Source organism: Gorilla gorilla, chromosome 2, assembly GCF_029281585.2.
Source record: "Gorilla gorilla gorilla isolate KB3781 chromosome 2, NHGRI_mGorGor1-v2.1_pri, whole genome shotgun sequence".
NCBI classification, from domain to species: Eukaryota; Metazoa; Chordata; class Mammalia; order Primates; family Hominidae; genus Gorilla; species Gorilla gorilla.
Window position 1 is genome coordinate 207,410,797 of NC_086017.1, and position 25,242 is coordinate 207,436,038.

The following is a 25,242-nucleotide window of genomic DNA, read 5'->3' on the forward strand; positions in this document are numbered from 1 at the left end:
TGCTTCATTTGCAGGTTGATTTATTCTCCCCTGTGTGGGTCTGTCAGTCTTCCATGGAGGCTCATGGAGGCTGTCCCTTTGCAAGGATTGTGTCTGGTGACGGGGCTGCCCCTTCACAGCTTCTGGCTATCTGAAGACTCAAATTGGAAAGCTTGACGAGCCTAGAAACAGGATTAGCGGAGAGGAGGGTGTGAGACTGCGTTTCCCGAAACAGAGCATTCTTGCATGAACAGCTTTCCAAAAAAAGAAAAAAAGAAGACACCGTGGATAATGAAGACTGCAGAAGGCTGCGCTCACCCGCTTCTGGAAATTCACACTGTGCATCGGCCTCGTCAAAGCTCTGAAACTTACACCACTTTACAGGAAGTTTTCCAAATTGACCTGACCACGAAGTGTTTTCCCTCACCCTCCCTCATACTGTCTGACAGGCAAAGCTGGGCTACTGCCAGGAATGTTTTCCCAGGCCTCTCTGAGGTGGGGAGGTGGGGAGCTGGGTCCCCGTGTCCAAGGCCCCTGCCCTCCCACCAGGCTTTTTCCTGGGAGCAGCCTCCCAGGATGCCCCCTTCTTGTTCTCCTTTGACCGGCTTTTCAGGTACATCCTTTCTCGATCCATGTCACTGATGCTGCCTAGGCACTGAGGGCCTGCTCCACCCTGATGTCAGCCCGGGAGGCCTTTCTGTGCAACAGAAATACCACACCAGCAACACAGGGACAAAAGGAACAGGTTACAGGGATTAAACACAAAAACATAAACTGTGGGTGCCCTGAACTAATAAAGGAGCAGATGTCCCCAAGGGATTTAGACACAGAGGCGTGGACCTGGGCTGAGTTTTGGGGTGAGGTGTGGGGAAACCAGAATTGCTCCAGTTTATAGAGTGGCCAAAATCTGCAGGGTCAGGGGTGATCTGGGAGGGAGGGGTGAGGAGAGCCTTGGAAAGGAAGACAAAGCCAGATCTAGCAAATAAAAATAGAGAATATCCAGTTAAATGTTACTTTCATATAAACAGTAGATTTTTTTTAAAGTATTATAATCACATACAAGATTTGGGAACCCTTATACTAAAGAAGATTTGTCATTTATGTGAAATTCAATATGGCTGAAGGTCCTGTATTTTATCCGGTAATCCATGCAGCAGCAGGAAGGGGAGGCTCCGGTGGGGGGCAGCAGGGTTGGGGGTTGGGGGAGAGACTGCCTGCCTCTTGGCGACAGGCAGCAGGGGCCATGCAGCATGGCCAGTGGCCTGGAGATCACAGTCAGAGCTCTCCAGCAGGCGGGTGCCTCACGGAGATGGGGCATGGGGGCAGAAATCAAAGAGAAACGCCACATCTCACACTGGGATTGACGCAGGGACAGAGGACGAAGCAGAAATGCCTTGTGAGATGTGCAGCCCAAGAAGCCACAGGCAGGACATGGGAGCCGGAGGTGGCACGAGAGCTTCACCCCCACCGAAGGATTCTCGGGGTCTCGGGACTTGGGAGCCGGAGGTGGCACAAGAGCGTCACCCCCACCGAAGGATTCTCGGGGTCTCGGGAGAACCTTGTACTTGACGACGGAGGCGGAACGGGCTTGATCCATTCTTATGTCTAGGCCCCATGGAAAGAATGACTCCAGTTGGCATTTGTGTTGTATGTTTGTATACACACACACACACACACACACACGTACGTATGGATCTGTGTGTGATCTGGTCCATTGGTCTATGTTGGTTTTACGAGTCTAACTCTCGGAATCCTAGTGATACCTTGTTGTTATCCTTGTTACCATCATAAAAGGGACCTCAGGGTCCAGTGATGTAGTGTGTAGTTATGTATGCTGCTTTAGAAACATGAAGAAACTCAGGTCTGGGCCAGGCACAGTGGCTCACACCTGTAATCCCAGCACTTTGTGAGGCTGAAGCGGGCGGATCGCCTGAGGTCAGGAGTTTGAGACCAGCCTGGCCAACATGGTGAAACCTCATCTCTACTAAAAATACAAAAATTAGCTGGGTGTGGTGGCAGGTGCCTATAATCCCAGCTACTCGGGAGGCTGAGGCAAGAGAATCACTTGAATCCAGGAGACGGAGGTTGCAGTGAGACGAGATCACCATTGCCCTCCAGCCTGGGTGACAGAGTAAGACTCAGTCTCAAAAAATAATTAGTAAAAATAAAAATAATAAACAAATAAAAATAAACTGAGGTCTGGAGGCGTGAAATGGCTTGTCCAGAGCCACACGGCAGAGCCGAAACAAGAACCCCTGCAGTGACCACAGCTGTTTCTGCCATTCTAACTTCTCTCTCCACATTCAAATGAGTTAACATCTGTGTGTGTTTCCCCATCTGTAAAACGGGAACCACAGGAGTCTCTCACAGGATGGCTGCAGGATTAACTCAAACGGTACGTGATTAGAAGTGTGTCCCACAGGTCGGTGTTCAGTAAGAGCTGGTTGTTTTGACTATTATGTTTACACCTGTGTTTTTTCAGTCTGAAAAGCTGAAGGCATGACAGGATTAGAAGTGAATGAAAAGATGTATTGAGAGAACACCCATGAAAGGAGGAGGGTCTGTCAGTCATCTGCTGCTGCCTAACAAATGACTCCAAAACCGAGTGGCTTCAAACAACAAATGAGTATTTCACGCAGCAGCACACTGCTCCCCTCCCCACGCTCCCTGAGTGGGCCAAGGAAGCTGTTCTTTATTTCTATTTCTTGATTTCAACAGATTCAGAAAAAGAGGAGCTGTTCTTTGAAAGACAGCATGGGTGGTGCAGAGTATTTGGGGCCCAGGGAGAAGTGAGACCAAGGAAGTCACAAACAAGTAATTTTCTTTTCCATCAGCTCATGTCTGCTAAGCTGCAGCCTGTCTCTGTCGTCCCGGTGTCCCCAGCGGGAGCCGGCCCTGGAGGGAGGCACGTATTGAGGAAGGCGTCACGCAGCAGGTGGCCCCTCCGCGGAGTTTTTCAAGATGGTAGAAATTAGGCAGGCCAAGAAAGGAAAGGGGTCTCTGGCAGACGGAGATGAAGCAAACATCCAGTTGTCTCCCTCCTCCCCTCACCCTTCAGCGGGAGAGAACTGGTCCTCCAAGCGGCCCTGGCCAGCCCTGGGTGGACTGTTAGTTCATCACTGCAGTTGGTTGGCTGGATGCTGAAGTTCTAGGCAGGTTTCTGGGCCTGACCCTGGCTCCCTGCCTTGTCGGGTTCCCAGCTGGAGGGCATGAGCAGGAGTGACGCTGGCCAATCAGATCTTCAGATGCGAGTAGATATTGAAGGCTGGTAGGACCGGAATAGGTGGAGGAGGAACCCAGTGGTGGACGCAAGGGCCAGGACGCACTGTCCTCTCCCCTGCCCTCATCTGCCCTCCCTGTCAGGAGCTGCTTCCCCTGTCTGCTCCCCTCCTCCTGGGGATGAGCTGGGGCCCAGAGCCCACACACTGTATGCAGCATTGCAGGACTGAGGCTGAGTGCAGGACTGCCGGCATGAGGCAGGGGTGGAAGTGTCCAAAATACCTGCAGCTGGGAGACACATGCACGTGCTCTCTTTCTCCATTCTTCTCATTCTTACTTAAAAAAAAAAAAAGCAATATACAAATGTTTTTTAAAATCTGAAATTAGAAAATCACATATATTAATTATATTTAATTTATAATTAAATGTATATATTTATATATACATTTAATTTATAATTAAATTTATATTTAATTTATAATTAAATTACATATATTAGGGCTAGGTGCAGTGGCTCACGCCCATAATCCCAGCACTTTGGGAGGCTGAGGCAGGTGGATCACTTGAGGTCAGGAGTTCAAGACCAGCCTGGCCAACATGGCAAAACCCCGTCTCTACCAAAAAATACAAAAATTAGCTGGACATGGTGGCACGTGCCTGTAATCCTAGCTACTCCAGAGGCTGAGGCAGAAGAATTGCTTGAACCTGGGAGGCGGAGGTTGCAGTGAACCAAGATCACACCACTGCACTTCAGCCTGGGTGACAGAGCAAGATTCCATCTCAAAAAATAAATAAATAGGCCGGGCATGGTGGCTCACGCCTGTAATCCCAGCACTTTGGGAGGCCAAGGTGGGCGGATCCCCTGAGGTCAGGAGTTCGAGACCAGCCTGGCCAACATGGTGAAACCCCATCTGTACTAAAAATACAAAAATTAGCCAGGCGTGGTGTCAGGCACCTGTAATCCCAGCTACTCAGGAGGCTGAGGCAGGAGAATCGCTTGAACCTGGGAGGCAGAGGTTGCAGTGAGCCGAGATTGAGCCATTGCACTCTAGCCTGGGGGACAAGAGCGAGACTTCATCTCAAAAAAAAATAAAAATAAAAATAAAAATAAATAAATAAATAAATAATAAAATAAAATCACGTATATTAGAAAATCACATATAACCCCCCTTCTCCATAGTTAAACTTAATAACTTTTTGCTCCTAATTTTCTCATCTACATATATATTTTAACATAGCTGAAACCACACTGTAGATACAACTTTTTAGTCTGTTGTTTTATTTACTATATTAAGCATGTTTAATATTACTATGTATCTATAATTTTAAGGGAAGAGCTTCATCAAGTAGTTATACCATAATTTAACAAACTTTTCCCTTATTATTATTATTTTTTTAGACAGAGTTTCGCTCTTGTTGCCCAGGCTGGAATGCAATGGCGCAATCTTGGCTCACTGCAACCTCCAGCTCCTGGGTTCAAGCGATTCTCCTGCCTCAGCCTCGGGAGTAGCTGGGATTGCAGGCATGCGCCATCACGCCCAGCTAATTTTGTACTTTTTTTGGTAGAGATGGAGGTTTCTCCATGTTGGTCAGGCTGGTCTGGAGCTCCCAACCTCAGGTGATCCGCCCGCCTCAGCCTCTCAAAGTGCTAGGATTACAGGTGTGAGCCACCGCACCCAGCCAACTTTTCCCTTATTGTTGAATATTTAGATAGATTGTTTTTGCTTGGTTTGCTGGTTTCACTACTCTAAATATTTGCCATGGAAACTATGCCTACAGCTTTTCCCTCTCTTTTAGTATTTCCTTAGGATAGATTCCCAGAAGTAGTATTACTGCATCAATGTGTAGAAATCCTTGGTGGCTCTTAACACACATTACCAAATTACTTTTCAAAAATTTGCACCTCAATTGGGCACAGTGACTCACACCTGTAATCCTAGCCCTTTGGGAGGCAGAGGTGGGCAGATTGCTTGAGCCCAGGTGTTCGAGACCAGCCTGGGGCAACATGGTGAAACCCCGTCTCTACAAAAAAATTAGCCGGACATCGTGGCAAGTGCCTGTAGTCCCAGCTACTCAGGAGGCTGAGGCGGGAGGATGGCTTGAGCCCTGGAGGTGGAGGTTGTAGTGAGCCATGATGGCACCACTGTACTCCAGCCTGGGTGACAGAGTGAGACCCTGTCTCAAAAAAAAAAAAAAAAAATTGCACCTAGAAATGTATGAAAGTGCCACTTTCACCAAATCTTTGCAAGCACTGGGAAGTATTTTTAAAAATCATTTTATAGTTCAGTAGTTTAAAAATCATTCCATGGGGCCAGGCATGGTGTCTCATGCGTATAATCCCAGCACTTCGGGAGGCCGAGGTGGGCAGATCACTTGAGGTCAGGAGTTCAAGACCAACTTGGCCAACATGGTGAAACCCCATCTCTACTAAAAATACAAAAATCAGCCGGGCGTGGTGGCGAGCGCCTGTAATCCCAACTACTCAGGAGACTGAGGCAGGAGAATCGCTTGAACCCAGGAGGCAAAGGTTGCAGGGAGCCGAGATCAAGCCATCGCACTCCAGCCTGGGTGGCAAGAACAAGACTCTGTCTAAAAAAAAAAAAATCATTCCATGTATTTTAATGTATTTTTTTTTACCACTTTTGAGAGTTAAATAGCTATTTTTCCTGTGCGTGTGTGTGTGTGTGTGTGTGTGTGTGTGTGTGTGTGTGTTCTCATAGTGAATTGTCTAAACAAGTCCATCCAGTTAGGATCTTAGTATTTTTCTTATCAATCTAGGTGAGTGTTTTCATTAAATACTTATACTGATAGGGACACTTTTGTCAGATTTGTTGCAAATATTTTCCTTTCCCTATAATTTGTTCCTTGTCTTTTTCTTTTTCTTTTTTTTGATGGAGTCTCGCTCTGTCCCCCAGGCTGCAGTGCACATGATCTCTGCTCACTGCAACCTCGCCTCCCTGGTTCAAGCGATTTTCCTGCCTCAGCCTCCCAAGCAGCTGGGACTACAGATGCCTGCCACCACGCCCAGCTAATTTTTTGTATTTTTAGTAAGGACGGGGTTTCATCATGTTGGGCAGGCTGGTCTCGAACTCCTGACCTCAGGTGATCCGCCTGCCTCGGCCTCTCAAAGTGCTGGGATTACAGGTGTAAGCCACCGCACTCGGCCTGTTGTTTTTCTTTATCCTCTCCTTTTAAAATGTTAAAAAAACAGACTGGGCATGGTGGCTCACACCTGTAATCCCAGCACTTTGGGAGGCCGAGGCGGGCAGATCACGAGGTCAAGAGATCAAGACCATCCTGGCCAACATGGCAAAACCCCGTCTCTACTAAAAATACAAAAAATTAGCTGGGCATGGTGGTGGGCGCCTGTAGTCCCAGTTACTCGGGAGGCTGAGGCAGGGAGGCAGAGGTTACAGTGAGCTGAGATCGTGCCACTGCACTCCAGCCTGGCGACAGAGTAAGACTCCGTCTCAAACAAACAAACAAACAAACTAGTGGGTTTGGAGGCTGACCTGGGAAGACTGCTTGAGCCCAGGAGTTGAAGGTTACAGTGAGCCAAGATCGCGGCACTGCACTCCAGCCTGGGGAACAGAGTCAGACCCTGTCCCAAAAACACACAGCTGGTGGGAAACAGGCAGAAAAACCAAGGGCGCGCCTGCGCACGGAGTCCCTGGCAAGCCCTTCCACGTGCCCGGCGTCACTGGGCTGCACCCGAGCAGGGTGGTCTGCCTAGCACGGGAGGGGGTCACGATGCCAATCAATCAATAAATAAAAAAATCATTTTATAGTTCAGTAGTTTAAAAATCATTCCATGGGGCTGGGCGTGGTGGCTCATGCCTGTAATCCCAGCACTCTGGAAGGCCGAGAGGGGTGGATCACAAGGTCAGGAGCTGGAGACCAGCCTGACCAACATGGTGAAACCCCGTCTTTACTAAAAATACAAAATTAGCCAGGCGTGGTGGTGGACACCTGTCATCCCAGCTACTCGGGAGGCTGAGGCAGGAGGATGGCTTAGAACCCAGGAGGCAGAGGTTGGAGTGAGCTGATATCGCGCCACTGCACTCCAGCCTAGGCAACCGAGCAAGACTGTCTCCAAAAAAAAGTATTAAAAATAAAGCTAGAATTAATGAAGATCTGAAGGATGCTTTGCTTCATCAGTTTCAGAAAGAAATAGAAGACCTGAAAAAGAAGCTCACAGAAGGGGAAGAAATATCAGGCTGTGATGTCAGTGGGTCGGATGGAGATGGCAATGAAGAAGGTAATATTGGAGAAGGTGAAGAGAAAAGGAAAAAAGGGGAAAATAAAGTCTTCCCAGAGAGGACGGGTGAAACGCCGGCAACAGCGGATGCGGAGAGAAAGGCACTTGAAGCAAAGCTTGACGTGGAAGAAGAAACAAGGCTGCAGCTAAGTTCGAAAAACAGGAAAAAAGATCTTAAAACCCAACAAGAGCATCAGTCTTTGCCAGAAAAGTTCTCTGCCCTGGAGAAGAAGGTAATCGTTGGTGGTGTTGATTTGTTGGCCAAAGCCGAGGAACAAGAGAAACTTCTTGAAGAATCTCATACAGAACTGGAAGAAGGGAGGAAAAGAGCAGAGCAACTTTGCAGGGAACTTGAGGGAAAAGGTAAGAAGGCTTGGAAACTGAAGGAAAATATACCAGTTTGCAAGAGGAACCACAGGGAAAGACCGAGATCTTAAAGAAAGTTTGGGCTGGGCGCAGCGGCTCACATCTGTAATCCCAGCACTGTGGGAGGCCGAGGTAGGAGGATCTCGAGGTCAAGAGCTCGAGACCAGCCTGGCCAACATCGTGAAACCCCATCTCTACTAAAAAAGGAGGCTTGGTAGAGTTACTGGTTTATAGTGTGTTCTTTGAGAATCCTTATGTTACCTATACCAATAGTTAGGGTGTTAAAATGTAATCGTATTCTCTGTTTGTGTTTAGATTATTGTAAAGTAGAAATGTAATAAGGCGAGGAGGTTGCATCACACACTTGCCCCATGAATGGAATCCATTCCATATGCTATTTCATTCACTTTCTGGAGAAAGGGGAATTTTTTTGCAGCAAAAATTTAAGGTGACTTTGTGGTAGGGGGCAGTGCTACTTCATCTGTAACGTATTTTTAAAACCATGATTATGGTTTGGGTTTTTTGGTTTTTTTTTCTTTTTGCTTTGCTTCTGTTTCTTTTTAGTCTGTTTTTAATATCTTTCCCCTTCACTTTAATCTCAAGGAAAGTCCTCTTTCCTGCAGGGCTGTGAATTAAAGAATGGGCAGAGTTTACGTTTAAGGAAGCCAGTGTCTGCTCAATTTCCTAATGTACACATTTGTTTTCTTTTTAATTATTCCTTGTTCTTAAAAATACTAGGAGAGGCCGGGCACAGTGGCTCATGCCTGTAATCCCAGCACTTTGGGGGGCCGAGGTGGGTGGATCACCTGTGGTCAGGAGTTCAAGACCAGCCTGAACAACATGGTGAAACCCCGTCTCTACTACAATTACGAAATTAGCCGGGCGTGGTGGTGCATGCCTGTAATCCCAGCTACTTGGGAGGCTGAGGCAGGAGAATCGCTTGAACCCGGGAGGCAGAGGTTGTGGTGAGCCGAGATCGTGCCATTACACTCCAGCCTGGGCAACAAGAGCGAAACTCCGTCTCAACAAAAACAAAAACAAAAATCCTAGAAGAATGGAAGAAAACATAGATCTTTTTCTTTCTTTCTTTCTTTTTCTTTCTTTCTTTCTTTCTTTCTTTCTCCTTCCTTCCTTCCTCCCTCACTCTTTCTCTTTCTTTCTTTCTTTCTCCTTCCTCCCTCCCTCCCTCTTTCTCACTCGCGCTCTCTCTTTCTCTCTTTCTTTCTTTCTTGTTCTCACTTTGTCACCCAGGCTAGAGTGCAGTGGTGCGATCCCCACTCACTGCAGCTTCAACCTCCTGAGGTTCAAGCGATCCCCCTGCCTCAGTCCCCCAAGTCTGAGACTACAGGTATGCACCACCACATCAGGCCAATTTTTGTATTTTTTGTAGAGATGCGTTTTTACCATGTTGCCCAGGCTGGGAAAACATAGATTTTCTAGTGCCCTTAAACTTATGCTGTAATCTAACTAATTTAAATAATTAATAACTTCAGCAGTATTACTGCAATACTGTATACTGGCCAAAATTACAAAGTGAATAGTAAGTCAGCTGCATCAATTTCAAAAGGCGTGCTTTCATTGTACTTTATGTATAAATTGTATTTGTTCAAGTTGTATATATTGATATTGTTGTATATATGCAGCATGGTTAAATAAGAATAACAATTTTTTACCTAAAAAAAAAAAAGAAATGGAAATAGCAGTAATCCTGGACCAGAGGAGAGCACTGGATCTCAACCTAGAATGGAGGCCCTCCTACAGACACCCTGGCCTGTGAGGGAGCAGGGCCCAGGGTAGGGGACCCAGGAGGTCTGGCCGTGCAGATCGATTATGGAAGCTGTGGACAGTGGAGAACAGTTATGCTTTGTTATTTTGTTTTGCTTTGGCAAATGTAACTAGGACAAAAATTGTCTTTCTTTCCCTAGGCAGCTATGGGAAATTCTGGCTTTGCCTATGTTACTAACCACTCCTCAGGAAACGAGAAAAGTGATCAGACTCTTCCGGGGAGGTCAGTCTCTGGAGTTGGCCAACCTTTCAGTTTAGCTCTTCAAGACCCACAGTCTTCCTGCAAACCTTGGCGGTGGCCTCCAGTGGAATATGAAGTGACCAGCAAAGTCCCATGCGGGGGGCTGGTGCGTGTTTTCGAAGGAGGAATCGTATCAGAAGCTGAAGGCAGCTCACATCACAACTTGTTTGCAGGGATTTTGTCGCATCTTTCAGTAAAATTAGCAAAAGTGTGACAGCAGTTATAGAGATGTCGGCTGAGGATGGAAAAATAGCCAGTGGGTGACTCTGCCTCCCCAGTGAGGCTGTGGGACGAGACCTCCCAGGCTAGGCTGCAACTAAACGGCAGAATCGAATGACGGAGAGTGGCACAAAAATCATTAAGCAGTTTTAGATCAAAACATCTTCCCACTGGGCAAGTATATAATTTTCCCCACCAAGATCACCAAGATCAGACAAGGGGGCCGGGCGCGGTGGCTCATGAGTACTTACCGTGTGCCTGTTACTTGCCAGGCTGTGGGTACAGGAGATAAACCTGGTCTCTGCCCTCATGGAGCTTCCTGTCTAGTGGGAAATCTTTCCCCAGCTGTCTGGTGTCCACTCCCTCTGCCTGCCCGCTTCTGACCCTTGCCCTCTTCCTCCCCCGCCCTGGGCCTCGCTCCTCTCTTGGCACCTATGGGCAGAGAAAGAGGTTGCCCAGGTTATCAGCCACACCCCTTTGGGCTCCGTTTCCATTTCGGAGTGTGGCCTGGTCTCTGCTCTCCCCGGGGAGGTTTTGTGCATTAGTCACTCGGCTTGCGGAACATGGGTCAGCAGAGATGATGAGGTCACCAGGAGGACAAGGCTGCAGAGCAAGGACTTGCCCCCGGGTCTCACCGCCTCTGGGCCCCTCTGGAATGACCACGGCCAAGCCTGTCCTGGGGAGAAAAGAAGGCACAGGCCGGCGATGGGTCTAGCTGGGGCTGGCGCTAGGTGCGGGGCCCCACCGGTGACATGCCTGATCCGTCCACACGCCCGGAGGAGGGCAGTCCCGGCTGTCCTGGGCTGGCCTGCGCTGCTCTTCCCTCCTTTCCAGCCTGTCACAAACCCTGGCACTTCCTGCTTGGTGCCTCGGTTCAGGCCTGGGTCTTGCTCCCCGGGACCAAGGAGGGGCTTCCTCCCTGATCACCCCCGCCCCAGACACCCCACCTTCGGTTCGCCCTGTGCCCACCTCTGCAGACTCCCAGGAGCAGCCCTGCACAGCGCCTCCCCCACCTCCAAGCCGGACTAGGCCACACCCTCCCCAGTGCTGCTCCTGCTCATCCATGGACAACGCTACAGGCCACCGAGTTGGCCCCCACACCCTTCCTGGGGTGGGGGTATCTTTATGAAAATGGAGGGGAAATAGAGATGCTCTCAGCATAACAGTGCACCAGAGTCGTGAGGCCACCAATGATGGCAAAAGAAAGGTGCGCTGGTTTTGTGGCTGTGCCTTTCCGAGGGCCATTTTCTTTCACCCTCTCCCCTCCTCCATGGCTCCTAAAGTCTTCTCGTCTGCTCCAGGAAGAGGAAGATTGGATGGAGCCAAGGTCCTGGGTGGATGGAAGGGCCTCCAGGACTCCCTGGATGTGGAGGAGGGAGGGAAAAGCTAGGGTAGAGCAGAAAGAATCCCCAGTGTCCCCATCCTGAGCGAAGGTGGCTCTGAACATGTAAATATTTGATGGATTTACAAGAAAGATTTCCTTCTGGAATAGACTGTGTCTTTACACTCTTTCAGATAACATGGGAATAGTTGAAGAGTCCTAATATTACAAGGAAGGGGTCTCGATCTAGATCCCAAGAGAGGGTTCTTGGATCTTGTGCATGAAATAATTCAGGGTGTGTCTGTAAAGTGAAAGCAAGTTTATTTTTTTGTTTGTTTGTTTTTATTTCGAGACAAGTCGTTCTGTCGCCCAGGCTGGAGTGCAGTGGCGTGATCTCGGTTCACTGCAACCTCCGCCTCCCAGGTTCAAGCCATTCACCTGCCTCAGCCTCCCGAGTAGCTGGGATTACAGGCGCCTGCACCACGCCTGGCTAATTTTTGTATTTTTAGTAGAGACAGGGTTTCACCATGTTGGCCAGGCTGGTCTCAAACTCTTGACCTCATGATCCACCCCGCCCCCCGCCCACCCGGCCTCTCAAAGTGCTGGGATTACAGGCGTGAGCCACCATGCCCGGCCCGAAAGCAAGTTTATTAAGAAAGTAGAGGAATAAAAGAAGAGCTGCACCACAGATGGAGGCCTGAGGGCTGCTTTGCCCATTTTTACGGCTGTCTCTTGCTGATATGCTAAACAAGGGGTGGATTATCCATGCCTCCCCTTGCTAGACCATGTAGGGGAACTTCCTGATGTTGCCGTGGCATTTGTAAACTGTCATGGTGCTGGTGGGCGTGTAGCCATGAGGACGCCCAGAGGTCACTCTCATGGCCATCTTGGTTTTGGTGGGATTGAGCCGGTTTCTTTACTGCACCCTGTTTTATCAGCAAGGTCTTTATGACCTGTATCTTGCGCCAACCTCCTATCTCATCCTGTGACTTAGAATGCCTTCACCATCTGGGAATGCAGCCCAGTAGGTTTCGGCCTCATGTTACCCAGCTCCCATTCAAGATGCAGTCGCTCTGGTTCACACGCCTCTGACACGAATAACAAGAGCTAAAGATGATCGAGTCTCTACCGCATGCCAAGCACTTAGCATTGTGACCGCTCTTTGTGGCAAATTCTTTTGATGTCTATGATGCGGAAGAGAAAACCGAGGCTCGAGAAGGGTGGGAAAGTTGTTCGCGATCCTACACCCAGGCGGGAGTGGGGTATGCCCAGGCGGTCTTGACGAAAGCCCACGTTCCTAGCCATGACACTGGTGGGGTGGCCACGAAGAGGAAGGGACCTCCCATCACTCCGAGGCCCAGCTGCAGCCCTTGGATGGCTGCACACCTGAGCGTGCTGTGCGCTGAGGCCGGGCCTCCCGGGGCAGCCCCAGGCAGCGGCTGGCTGCGGCAGGGGTGGGAAGGCAGGGCTGGGAGGGCAGCGGTAGGAAGGCTGGGCTGGGAGGGCAGGGCTGGGAGGGCAGGGGTAGGAAGGCAGGGCTGGGAGGGCAGGGGTAGGAAGACAGGGGTGGGCGGGCAGGGCTGGGAGGGCAGGGGTAGGAAGGCAAGGCTGGGAGGGCAGGGCTGGGAGGGCAGGGGTAGGAAGGCAGGGGTGGGCGGGCAGGGCTGGGAGGGCAGGGGTAGGAAGGCAGGGGTGGGCGGGCAGGGCTGGGAGGGCAGGGGCAGGAAGGCACACGGCGGGTCTGGGGCGCTCCCTCCCTCGTTCCTTCACGCAGGTTCAGACTTGCATGGCCGTCTGAAGGCTCTCCCAGCTCCTCTGGCTGCCTCCTTATTTTCTCTCACACAGTCACCTCCCCTAATAGAACCCTGGGGAGTTTAATCCCCATCTCACGACTGCTTCCCGGAGGGGCCGGACGCACACTTGGCTGTGGATTTGTTCTCCAGCCACGCTCAGCTCCAGCCAGGACCGACGCGCTGAAGCCGCGGGGCCGGGTGCCGCCGGCAGGGGACGCGCACAGACAGGGAGGCCCCACCCCGGCCCGCGGAGGACGCGCTCCCCGCCCAGCGCAGCCCCGGCCTCCGAGCCTCGGTCCGCTCCGCCTGCCCCTGCCAAGTCCGGCGTGCTGCAAAGCCTCGCTCAAGCTCACGTTAATTCCAAGTGAAGCTCAGGGGCTCTCAGTCCTGGGTGCTCATGACAACTCCGTGGAGAGCTTTTTAAAACTTACGGGCCACCGCCGGGCTCGGTGGCTCACGCCTGTAATCCTAGCACTTTGGGAGGCTGAGGCAGGTGGATCACCTGAGGTCAGGAGTTCGAGACCCGCGTGGCCAACATGGCAAAACCCCCGTCTCTACTAAAAATACGAAAAGTAGCCAGGTGTGGTGGCAGGCACCTGTAATCCCAGCTACTGGGGAGGCTGAGGCAGGAGAATCACTGGAACTTGGGAAGCGCAGATTGCAGTGGAGCTGAGATCGTGCCATTTCACTCAGCCTGGGCAACAAAGCAAGACTCCGTCTCAAAAATAAAAATAAAAACTAGGCCAGCCACGGTGGCACATACCTGTAATCCCAGCACTTTGGGAGGCCGAAATGGGCGGATCACGAGGTCAGGAGTTCGAGACCAGCCTGGCCGACATAGTGCAACTACTCTATTAAAAAATACAAAAAATTAGCCGGGCGTGGTGGCAGGCGCCTGTAATCCTAGCTACTCAGGAGGCTGAGGCAGGAGAATCGCTTGAACGCGGGAGACAGAGGTTGCAGTGAGCTGAGATTGCACCATTGCACTCCAGCCCGAGCAATAGTGCGAGATTCCATCTAGAAAATATAAATAAATAAAAAAATAAATAAACCTGGCCACGGCCTAGGGACCGTGCAACTCTTGATCACCTACAAACACCTGGAAAGCACACGTTGTGGCAAACATGGGCTTTGGTGACAGGAAGACCTGGGTCCAGATCTTGCTTGCTACCTGCTTACTAGCTGTGTGACCCTGGACAAACTGCTGAACTTCTCTGAACTGGGTTTTCTTAGCTAAAGAGAAAGAATATAAGACTTCTTATGCTTGTCAGGAGGATTCGTGTAATACGATGTCAAATTCTAAGCACAGGTTTCTCTCTGGTAGACCAGTCGTTCTCAGCGAGGACAGTGATGACCCCTAGTGGACAGTGTGGGAAGCTCTGGGGGTGTTTTCAGTTGTCACCGAGCCAAGGGCTACCGGCGCGAAGGGCAGGGCCTCCTGCAGTCCGTGGGGCAGTGATGCGCCATGAGGAAATGTCACGGATCCTACGTGACAAAGTAGTTTTGCGAACAATTTTAAGACAAACTGAATTTTCCGGGAATGCAACTACTGTGTAAGTTGAGAAAGTTTCATAACGTGTTTTGTTCGGCACTTTACCAACAGTTGTTCACCGACGTGGAAATCTTATCACTGGCGGCACCTGCCGCGTGTGGTATCTGAGTGGCCGTGACTCGTGCGTCCGCCCTCGTGTGTCACAGCAGTCACTTAGGCACAAGCATCTGACCCTTGTAACATCTTAGAGAAACGCTTCTCACGCGCCAATGCACACAAATGCCTGCGGAACTTGTCAAAGTGCAGTCTCCTGTCCAGTTGGTCTGAGGGGGGACCTGAGAAACTCATGCTATGAGGTCCTAGTGTAGTCACGCCTAAGTGTGTGTGCAGAGAACATATTTATTATAAACTACGCTTCTCTTATCTCTCCTTTTTTTTTTTTTTTTTGAGTCTTGCTCTGCCACCCAGGCTGGAGTGCAATGGAGTGATCTCGGTTCACTGCAACCTCTGCCTCCCAGGTTCAAGTGATTCTCCAGCCTCCCAAGTAGCTGGGATTACAGGCATGCGCCATCATGCTGGGCTAATTTTTGTATTTTTAGTAGAGACGAGGTTTCACCATGTCAGCCAGACTGGTCTCAAACTCCTGACCTCAAGTGATGTGCCCACCTCAGCCTCCCAAAGTGCTGGGATTACAGGCGTGAGCCACGACACCCAGCCTCTTATCTCTTGTACAACACTTAGGGCATCATCTTGGGTCGAGTTCCCCAGGAAACACTCTGAGAGGGAGATTTGTGTGCCTGTAGTGAATTAGGGTGTGCTCTCGAAAACACCTGTGAGGGGCAGATAATACAGGATCGGGCAGAGGGAGAAGTGGAGCTGTGATATAGTCATAGCAGAGGATGCAGCTGGTCCCTCAGGGCTTAGGCCTGGGGTGGCCTTCAGAGATGTCCCAAATTGATGCCGGAGTGGACACTCGACCGGTCACTGGATGTGTGCTTCCCCTCCCCCCAGGGACAAAAATGTGGCTCTCTTGGGCCTCAGCTGTGAGCTGTGAGCAGCCAACACTCTTGCAGCTGGAGGAAGGGTCTTGGTCCTGGATGACTGGTGTGGGTGGCAAACCCCAAATCTGTGATCAACAGTACGCTGATGTTTAAACATGGTATTGTGGACAGATTTCATTACCTTTGGAATTTAATTTCAGTATAGTAAGGCAAACCCCAAATCTGTGACTGACAGTAGGCTGATGTTTAAACACTGTATGTGGACAGATTATATTACCTTTGGAATTTCATTTCAGTAAAGTAAAGGTGTTGCAAAATATTTGTCCTAGAAAGGGAACACTGAGTTTCGTAAGTTTACAGCCTCTGTACAGGGTAAATGGCAGAGGCTCCTATTACCAGAAATGATAGTTCACCAAGCTCAGCAAATACCTATTGAGTGCCCACCATGTGCCAGGCGCTGTTTTAGGCACTTGGAGATACATCGATGAACAAAGCAATGAAGGCCTGTCCTCACTGGAGCTTGCATTCCAGCAGGTGACAAGGGGTTACAGGCTGTGATCACAGTTTTCAGTTTCAGGCCCACATCTGCCCTCTGGATGACCCACAAGGCATCCCATAGTTGGCATCAGTCAATGGGTGCCTAGTTTACAGCAAACCCACCACAACAGCTGGACAGGCACAGAGAACTCTTCTCTCTGACCAGAGGATCTGTGCTTCCAAAAGTATGGAGGAAATTCCCATTGGCTTTTTTTTCTCGTTCCATCTTCTCTTTGTTTGGCCGCAGAGGCAGCTGCAGTCTCAGGAAGTGTGTGGTGAAGCAGGGAAGCTAAAGCCCAGGCCTTCAAGCCAAAGAGCCAGAAAGGGTGGGGGAATAAGGTTGGGGTGGGGTGGCCCCAAAGCCAGAAAGTGTCACGGAGACTGAAGAGAAGGAGGTGCTCAGGGCAGGAATCCCATAAAGCTGGATCCAAGCTCCTGGGCCCATCCCTCGACGGCACAGGCACGGACCATAAATATCCCTCGACAGCGCAGGCGCGGACCGTAAGTATCCCTCGACGGCGCAGGCGCGGACCGTAAATATCCCTCGACGGCGCAGGCACGGGCCGTAAGTATCCCTCGACAGCGCAGGCGCGGACCGTAAGTATCCCTCGACGGCGCAGGCGCGGACCGTAAATTGCACACCGAAGGCCCTGAGAACTGAACCGTGGGTAGATTATCACCCCAGTCCCAGACTGGCCACTGGTTTGTGCACGTGTGGGGCGGATCCCAACCACAAAATACAGAGACTTGAAAACTGACATTGGAGCTGCCCTCGCTGGAACTTGGGGTCTCAGCATAAGTCAACTACCTGCTAAAACCAACCTGCTGACAAACAAAAATAACATTCTCTGCAGGCTTTAAACAAGACCCAGAATCTCATAACTTCATCTTCACAGAGTCTAAGATACAATCCAAAACTACTCAACGTACAGAGAACCACAGAACTCTCACATCTCACAAGGAGAAAGACAAGCAACCGAGGCCAATCCCAAGATGAGGCAGGTGTTGGAATATCCCAGACGTTAAGCAGCTGTTATAACCATGCTCCAAGGAGTAAGAACAAACACTACTGAAGTGAACAAAAAGATACATCATCTTGGCAGATACATGAAATATTAAAAAGAAATATGAAAATTTTAGAACTGAAAAATACAACAACCCAAATAGAAAATTCGCCCGAGAGGCACAAGATGAGAATGGGCCACAGGCCATGGACCTCCACAGGCAGCCCCAAGGCCTCCTCGGGTTTGGAGGACATGGGTGGAGGGCACTGAGACCAGCACCAAAACAAGTGGCTTTGGTCCCAGAACCCTTGATGCTGCTGCCACTGAGGCCACCCATGTCCAAATCTGCCCAGTCCTGCCTGGCTCACAGTCTGGCTGTGCCTGCCTCTCCTCACCTCCACCCCTGCCCCACAACCATTACGCATTTCCTCAACTGCCTCCTCTATGAGCCCCTCCCACCCAGATGCAAGCTCCCACCGGGAGGGGACTGGTGGTTTCTCTCTTACTGTCATCACGACGCTCTGCATACAGCAAGAGGCACAAGAGGAGGTCTGGCAAAAGGAGGACGCACCTCCAACTTGGTCTGCAGGGAAGAAGCAAAAGTGAACAGGAAATAAGGTCTCGCAGCTGGAAGTTCTGACGCTTCGAATTCCTCACAATTTCTCAACCCCATTTCAAGACGAGGAAACTGATGCCATTGAGAGATTAAAAGGCTAGAATGGACGGGCGCAGCGGCTCACGCCTGGAATCCCAGCACTTTGGGAGGCCGAGGCAGGTGGGTCACTTGAGGTCAGGAGTTTAAGAACAGCCTGGCCAACATGGAGAAACCCCGTCTCTACTAAAAATACAAAATTAGCCGGGCGTGGTGGCATATCCCTGTAATCCCAGCTACTTGGGAGGCTGAGGCAGGAGAATCGCCTGAACCCGGGAGGCAGAGGTTGCCGTGAGCTGAGATCGTGCCATTGCACTCCAGCCTGGGCAACAAGAGTGAAACTCCGTCTCAAAAAATAAATAAAATAAAATAAAAGGCTAGAATGAAGTTGCACACAAGTAGCAGAGCTGGGGCCCAACCCAGGGCCTTTAGCAAGGGAAGATGAGAGAGAAAAGAAAAGAGGCACAGATAGCAGAGGCAGCTCTGGGAAGGGCCAAAGCATCAGCCTCCGCCATCGGCCTTCTCCTTCCTGGGACGGAACGCCAGAGCTGGGAGGGGCCCGATCTCCTCCTTTACGGTCTGTGAAACTCAGGCCCAGGGAAAACAGGGGCCTGCCTAAGGTCACACAACCAGTGGCAGAAATACCTGCTTTCCTGAACTTTCTGTATTTAAGTAAAACTAAGTACAATAAGGCTTTTAGAAGCTTCATCAGGATTTCATTTTTACCAAAATATGTACAGTGTAAGAAGAAAGTTCTTGAGCCAGGTGCAGTGGTGCATGCCTGTAGATCCAGTTACTCAAGAATAGCAACACCCTATCAGAAAGAAGAAAAGGAAGGGAGGAAGGAAGGAAAAGAAGGAAGGAAAGGAAGGAAGGAAGAAAGGCAGAGAGGGAGGGAGGGAGGAAGGAAGGAAGGGAGGGAGGGAGGAAGGAAGGGAGGGAGGGAGGAAGGGAGGGAAGGAGGGAGGAGTGTAGAGGTGTGCTTAACAAATCTTTTGCTCAAATAGCATAATGGGCCCAGGCGCAGTGGTTCACACCTGTAATCCCAGCACTTTGGGAGGCTGAGACCGGTGGATCACTTGAGGTCAGGAGTTCGAGACCAGCCTGGCCAACATAGTGAAACCCTGTCTCTACTAAAAATACAAAAATTAGCCAGGCGTGGTGGCACATGCCTGTAATCCCACCTATTCAGGAGGATGAGGCAGGAGAATCACTTGAACCCAGGAGGCAGAGGCTGCAGTGGGCCAAGATCGCACCACTGCACTCCAGTCTGGGCAAGAGAGCGAGATTCTGTATCAAAAAAAAAAAAAAAAATAGCATAATGGCCAACTGTGATTTTTTTCAAGGAATGCACCAGAGTAAATGCTAAGCACTGAGAGGGGATGATTCAATAGTAATAGACTTAGCACAGTTAGGTTTCTTTGGCAATAAGAATAATAGAAGAAACATGGGAACTATCTCTATAACCAACCAAACGGGAATGACAGAGTATTTTGGCACATGTGCTCAATATTTACAAATCTATAATAAAGTGAGCACATTAAAAAACATACACACAACAGGAGAGAAGCCCCAAGCTGTGCAACAGTGATTGGATTCAAGAGCCAGGATTGTTCTCTTTTGCATGACACTTAGGGCAGCATCTTGGGTGGAGTCCCCGGGAAACACTCTGAGAGGGAGGTTATCTGAGAGGGAGATTATCCAGAAGCTCTATAATGAGAATGTTCTTTTGGCAAAGAAGGTAAACATTTTATGTGGGGGGAAAAAGCCATTCTTTTATTTTGGCACAGGGCTGATAGTTGGAATGACAGCTTGTGTGATGTCAGGCCCTCCATACCTGCTCACCTGTTCCTACTTTGCTCATCACTGCCCCTCTGGCTCCCAGCACAGTGCCAGGTACACAATAGAAAGCAGAAAACATGTGTTGATGAGTGGATGAATAACATACTTAGACATAAGATATTATTTGAAATTTTAAAACTTCAATGAGGGGGCAGAATTTTATTTTTCTTTTTTCCTTTTTCGACCTCAGAAGCTTCCAGGAAAAAGAAAAGTCGTTTTAATTAAAAAAAAAAAAATGCCTGGGTGCAGTCGTTCACGGCTGTTATCCTAGCACTTTGGGAGGCCGAGGCAGGTGGATTGCTTGAGCCCAGGAGTTCCAGACCAGACTGAGCAACATGGTGAAACCCTGTCTCTACAAAAAATTAGCCGGGCGTGGTGGCGCCTGCCTGTAGTCCCAGCTACTTGGGAGGCTGAGGTGGGAGAATCACCTGAGCCTGAGAGGCAAAGGTTGCACTGAGCCCAGATTGTGCCACTGCACTCCAGCCTGGGCAACCGAGCAAGACCCTGTCTCAAAAACAACAACAAAACTTCTAGTACAGAAAGGAATTAGAATTATTCCAAATGGGAAGTATGTAACTGAGACAAAGAAAAATAAATGCACATTAGACAGAGGAAGCTGTTAGCTTTCTTGCCTGCAGACTAGGCTGTGGTTAAACAGCATCGTTATCAGACAAGACAGAGTGCTAGTAACCCCGGACTTCCGGCAGCCGAACCACTCCCCCAAACACAGTGCTGCCCGGGCCTCTGAAAGAAGCTCAAGCCTGTAGCACCGCCACCTCTGACCCGGGTTAGGCCTGACACGGCTTTTCCTCTGATCAATTCTCCTCACTCCCAAGGCCATGATGAGCCCTGAGGTTCCAAGGGAGAGAGGGTGAGCGGGGTGGGCAGCTGGCAGGCCAAGAAGGGAAGGGAGTAGGGGGGCTCCCTGCAGGCTGAGTCCTTCCAGAGCCACCCTGGCTCAGGGATGCTCACTGCTCCAGGGCCCTCTCTGATACTGGCAGGGGAGGACATGGGACTGGGGACCCAGTGATTTGCCATCACAGACAGTATGTCTTCCATTAAAACAATTACTGCATTTTGGCCGGGCGCGGTGTCTCAAGCCTGGAATCCCAGCACTCTGGGAGGCCGCGGCGGGAGGATTGCTTGAGCTCGAGAGTTCAAGACCAACCTGGGCAACATAGTGAGACCTCATCTCTAAAAATAAAATAAATAAAAATGAAATAAAATAATAAAATAAAATAAAAATCCTCTGGGCATGGTGGCTCATGCCTGTAATCCCAGCACTTTGGGAGGCCTAGACAGACGGGTCACCTGAGGTCAGGAATTCGTGAGACCAGCCTGGCCAACAGAGTGAAACCCCATCTCTACTAAAAATACAAAAATTAGCCAGGCATGGTGGCAGGCGCCTGTAGTCCCAGCTACTAGGAGGCTGAGGCAGGAGGATCACTTGAACCCGGGAAGCAGAGGTTCTGGTGGGCCGAGATCGCACCATTGCACTCCAGCCTGAGTGACAGAGTGAGACTCCATCTCTCTCTCTCTATATATATATATATATATATTTTTTTTTTAAATATAAACATACATATAAAAATTTTACATAAATATTTTAAAATATATGTCCAGAACATAAGTCCTTTCTTTAAAAACATATATGGCCAGGCACGGTGGCTCACGCCGGTAATCCCAGCACTCTGGGAGGCTGAGATAGGTGGATCACCTGAGGTCAGGAGTTCAGGACAAGTCTGGTCAACACGGTGAAGCCCCATCTCTACTAAAAATACAAAAAAGTCGGCTGGGCGTGGTGGTGTGTGCCTGTAATTCCAGCTACTTGGGAAGGCTGAGGCAGGGGAATCGCTTGCACCTGGGAGGCGGAGGTTGCAGTGAGCCGAGATCGGGCCACTGCACGCCAGCCTGGGTGACAGAGTGAAACTCTGTCTCAAAAAAAAAAAAAAAAAAAAATATATATATATATATATATAGAGAGAGAGAGAGAGAGTACATTTTCTTTCATGAAAAAAAACCCAAAACTTATGTTTTATTTTAATAAGAGAGCCAAATATTTCTGGAAAACCTTTTAGCACTATTTATTAAAACAATTTGTTACAGCTGGGTGCGGTGGCTGACGCCTGTAATCTCAACACTTTGGGGAGGCCGAGGTGGGTGGATCACTTGAGCACAGGAGTTCGAGACCAGCCCGGGCAACATAGTGAGATCTCATCTCTACAGAAAAAAGAAAAAAAAGAACAAAACTATGTGGGTATAGTGGCGCCTGCCTGTAGTCCTCACAGCTTGGGAGGCTGAGGTGGGAGGATCCCTTGAGCCTGGAGGGTCAAGGTACGGTGAGCCGAGCTGAGCTGAAGCCACTGCACTCCAGCCTGGGAGACAGAGGGACACCTTGTCTCTAAATAAATGAACAGTTACAAGATAAAAAAACATTAACAAAATGTGTTAACTGGAGTTTATCCACAGAATAAAAACTAGGTAGTGTTTAAATATTCTTTGAGAAGATGAATTTAAAGATACAGAAAACTGGCCAGGCACAGTGGCTCATGCCTATAATCCCTGCACTTTGGGAGGCTGAGGCGGGAGGATTGCTTGAGTCCAGAAATTCGAGACCAGCCTGGGCAACATAGTGAGACCTCGTCTCTACTAAAAATAAAAAAATAAAAAAATTAGCCAGGTGTGGTGGGGCACGCCGGTCACCCCAGCTGCTTGGGGGGCTTAAGTGGGACGATCGCTTGAGTTCAGGAATTCCAGGCCACCCTGAACCGTGATCATGCCACAGCACTCATCCTGGGTGACAGAGAGTGACCTTGATTCCAACAAAAAACCAAATAAAATAAAGATAAAAATAAACCTTAAGGAAACCCTGCATGCTGGATGACCTTATTTTATAAAACCGTAATACACATATATGTGCACAGAAAAAAAGTGGAATATATCAAAATTTTAAGTGGCTTTCTGGGTGTTTAATTTTCTCACTGCGCTCTTCTGAATGGTCCAAGTCAACAAAGAGCATGTATAACAATCATAAAAACATTTTTTTTTAATACAGTGGTACTGAGGCTTCCCAAATGGAGTGGCGTGATGCCAGGACTTCTGCTGGAGAGTGACTGCCCGCTCTCCCAGCCCTCAGCTTCCCTCCAGCTAGCCCAGAGCCGCAGGCTTCTGGCCCAGGTGCAGGTGTGGCGTTTTTCAGAGCCCCCCCACCCGTCTCCTTTCCTGACCTTAGATCCTGGCTGGTCTCCGTTTGGCTCCAGATGGCGGGCGACCCAGTTCCTTTCCCTCCCAGCTTCCCTGGGCTGACTCCCTTTAAGCACCCAAGGGCTTGAGCCAGCAGATTTGGAATTAATTGATTTATTGGGCAATGAATACACAATCTCATCCCTCCCACTCTGAAATTTAGCCAGAGGGCCTGCAACGCCACATTTTGCCAACAGGTGGTGCTGCCTAACACGAAAGCTCTCTGGCCCCGGGTCCTCAAGATTGACTTCGGGGATCATTAAAATAGCAGTAATTGGTGAGGGGCATCCTGACAGGGCACGGGGGACACAGTTACCGCCTAACACCACCACCACCACCACTACGCAACAACAGCCATTTCAATGCCAAGAACTCAGGAAGACACATCCGAATAAAGACCGTCCTTGAAACGGAATCTATTTCATTTTAAGAAAAGCTCAGTCCTGCAGTTCTTATCGTTTCACCTCAGGTGGCTGAAAACTTAACTCTAGACCGGCAGCGGCCCTGGACTGGCCTTCAAGAGCCCTGGCTCTCAACAAAGACTCCAGCAGTTGGAGGTTCCTCCAATCTCCAAATTCAGTTTCTGTACAAATTAACTTACTTCCAATTAAGGACACCTTTCTGTCCGCAGTGTGCAGGGAGAGACGCGTGCTAGGTCTTTCCTCCTTTTGTGGCTGCAGTGGAGCCGCCAGCCACTTTCAAGCAGACCCGTCCTGCGTAAACACCCAGACGCAACCCCACTACCCCTCTGGCTATTCCTGATGTCCTCCTTTGTCTACAAAGTCAAAAGAACTCGGCATTCCACACCAGCAGCCTCATGATCCAGGCCTGCCTCACGCGCCAGGATCACGAGAGTCGCCTCTAACCCACCCCCAAAACAACAAAAGGATGCGCTCTGGCCTTGCCAACTTCAGTGCCTGGGACAAGCCGGCTCGTGTCCGCCGCCTCGGCCGCAGGGCCCTCCACCTGCAGCGCTTTCGTCCCCTCGCCTACCTGGCGTTCACCGTTCTCACCCATCACATCAGCACAACGTGACCTTGTGGGGAGCCACCTCCTCTGCTCCCAAGACACCTGGTAGGTAACGATTACAGAGCACCCGTCCTGCCGTGATGATGTCACAGTCCCCCAAAGGCTGTGGACCCATCTGGGGCACGGACTGTTTCTACTTGGCTTGTGTTTCCTCATCAGGGCTCCACACACAAAAAGCACCCGACACCTCCGCACTGAGTTGATTCTCCCTGTTGTTGATTCTCCCTGTTGTTGATTCTGCCTGTTGGCAAACACACCTGGGTCAGCGTTTCAACTTCCCAACTTAAGATCTTTTCAGTAAACCCAGGAGATGCTGGAAAAGCTGGCAGGCCGATTAGAAGCAAGAAAAACATAGCAGGAAACCCAGGGTTTAGGGAACTGTGTGTGTCTGGCAGGAAAAGTACACTGGGTTCCCTGCTACCCTGAGAAATCTCGAGCTGCTTTGACATCCTCTGCCCCCTGCAAAAATCTTTCTGGATGTGTTGGCTCTGAAACAGATTTTTAAATGCTTATAAAGCATACACACATCTGGATTGCTTACAAAAAATTGATGTGTTTTTTAAAATGAAGTAAAAACACCTATGATCTATAAATAGGATAATTGCGAGCAAAAGAATAAACTTTCTGAAACAAAGAGGGAAAATGAGAAAAGTAAAACACAATTCTATGCGCAGAGTGTGGTCAGTGTATAATGTGAGCTATTAATAGAAACAGGCAGGAACACGGGGATATAACATTTATAATAACTACTGTTTGGTGGGAACTGACTGTGGCCCATACTCTAAGCAAAATGTTTCACCTTGACAACCTCAGTCAGTCCTCACAACCCTTCTATAAGGCAGGAATTACTCCATCAGTTTACAGACTCAGAAAGGTGAAATAACATTTCTAAGATGAAACAGAGCTAGGAATGAAATCCAGGTCTAACAGCAATGCTCAACACTCACTTAATATGAACTTGTTCTGGCTGGGCGCCGTGGCTCACGCCTGTAATCCCAGCACTTTGGGAGGCCGAGGCGGGCGGATCATGAGGTCAGGAGTTCAAGACCAGGCTGACCAGTATGGTGAAACCCCATCTCTACTAAAAATCCAAAAATTAGTCGGGTGTGGTGGTGTGCGCCTGTGGTCCCAGCTACTCAGGTGGTGGAGGCAGGAGAATCACTTGAACCCGGGAGGCAGAGGTTGCAGTGAGCCGAGATTGCACCACTGCACTCCAGCCTGGGCAACAGAGCAAGACGCCGTCTCAAAAAAAAAAAAAAAC

General features: G+C 49.6%; 1 long non-coding RNA gene across 1 annotated transcript; it reads right to left on the reverse strand.

Moving 5' to 3' along the window:
* Window positions 1–25,193, reverse strand: LOC134758133 (uncharacterized). Its single transcript, XR_010133052.1, has 2 exons — window positions 23,946–25,193; window positions 1–161 (listed from the first exon to the last, which is right to left on the reverse strand). It is a non-coding gene; the product is annotated as an uncharacterized lncRNA (long non-coding RNA).
* Between the last annotated feature and the right edge of the window lie 49 nt (window positions 25,194–25,242).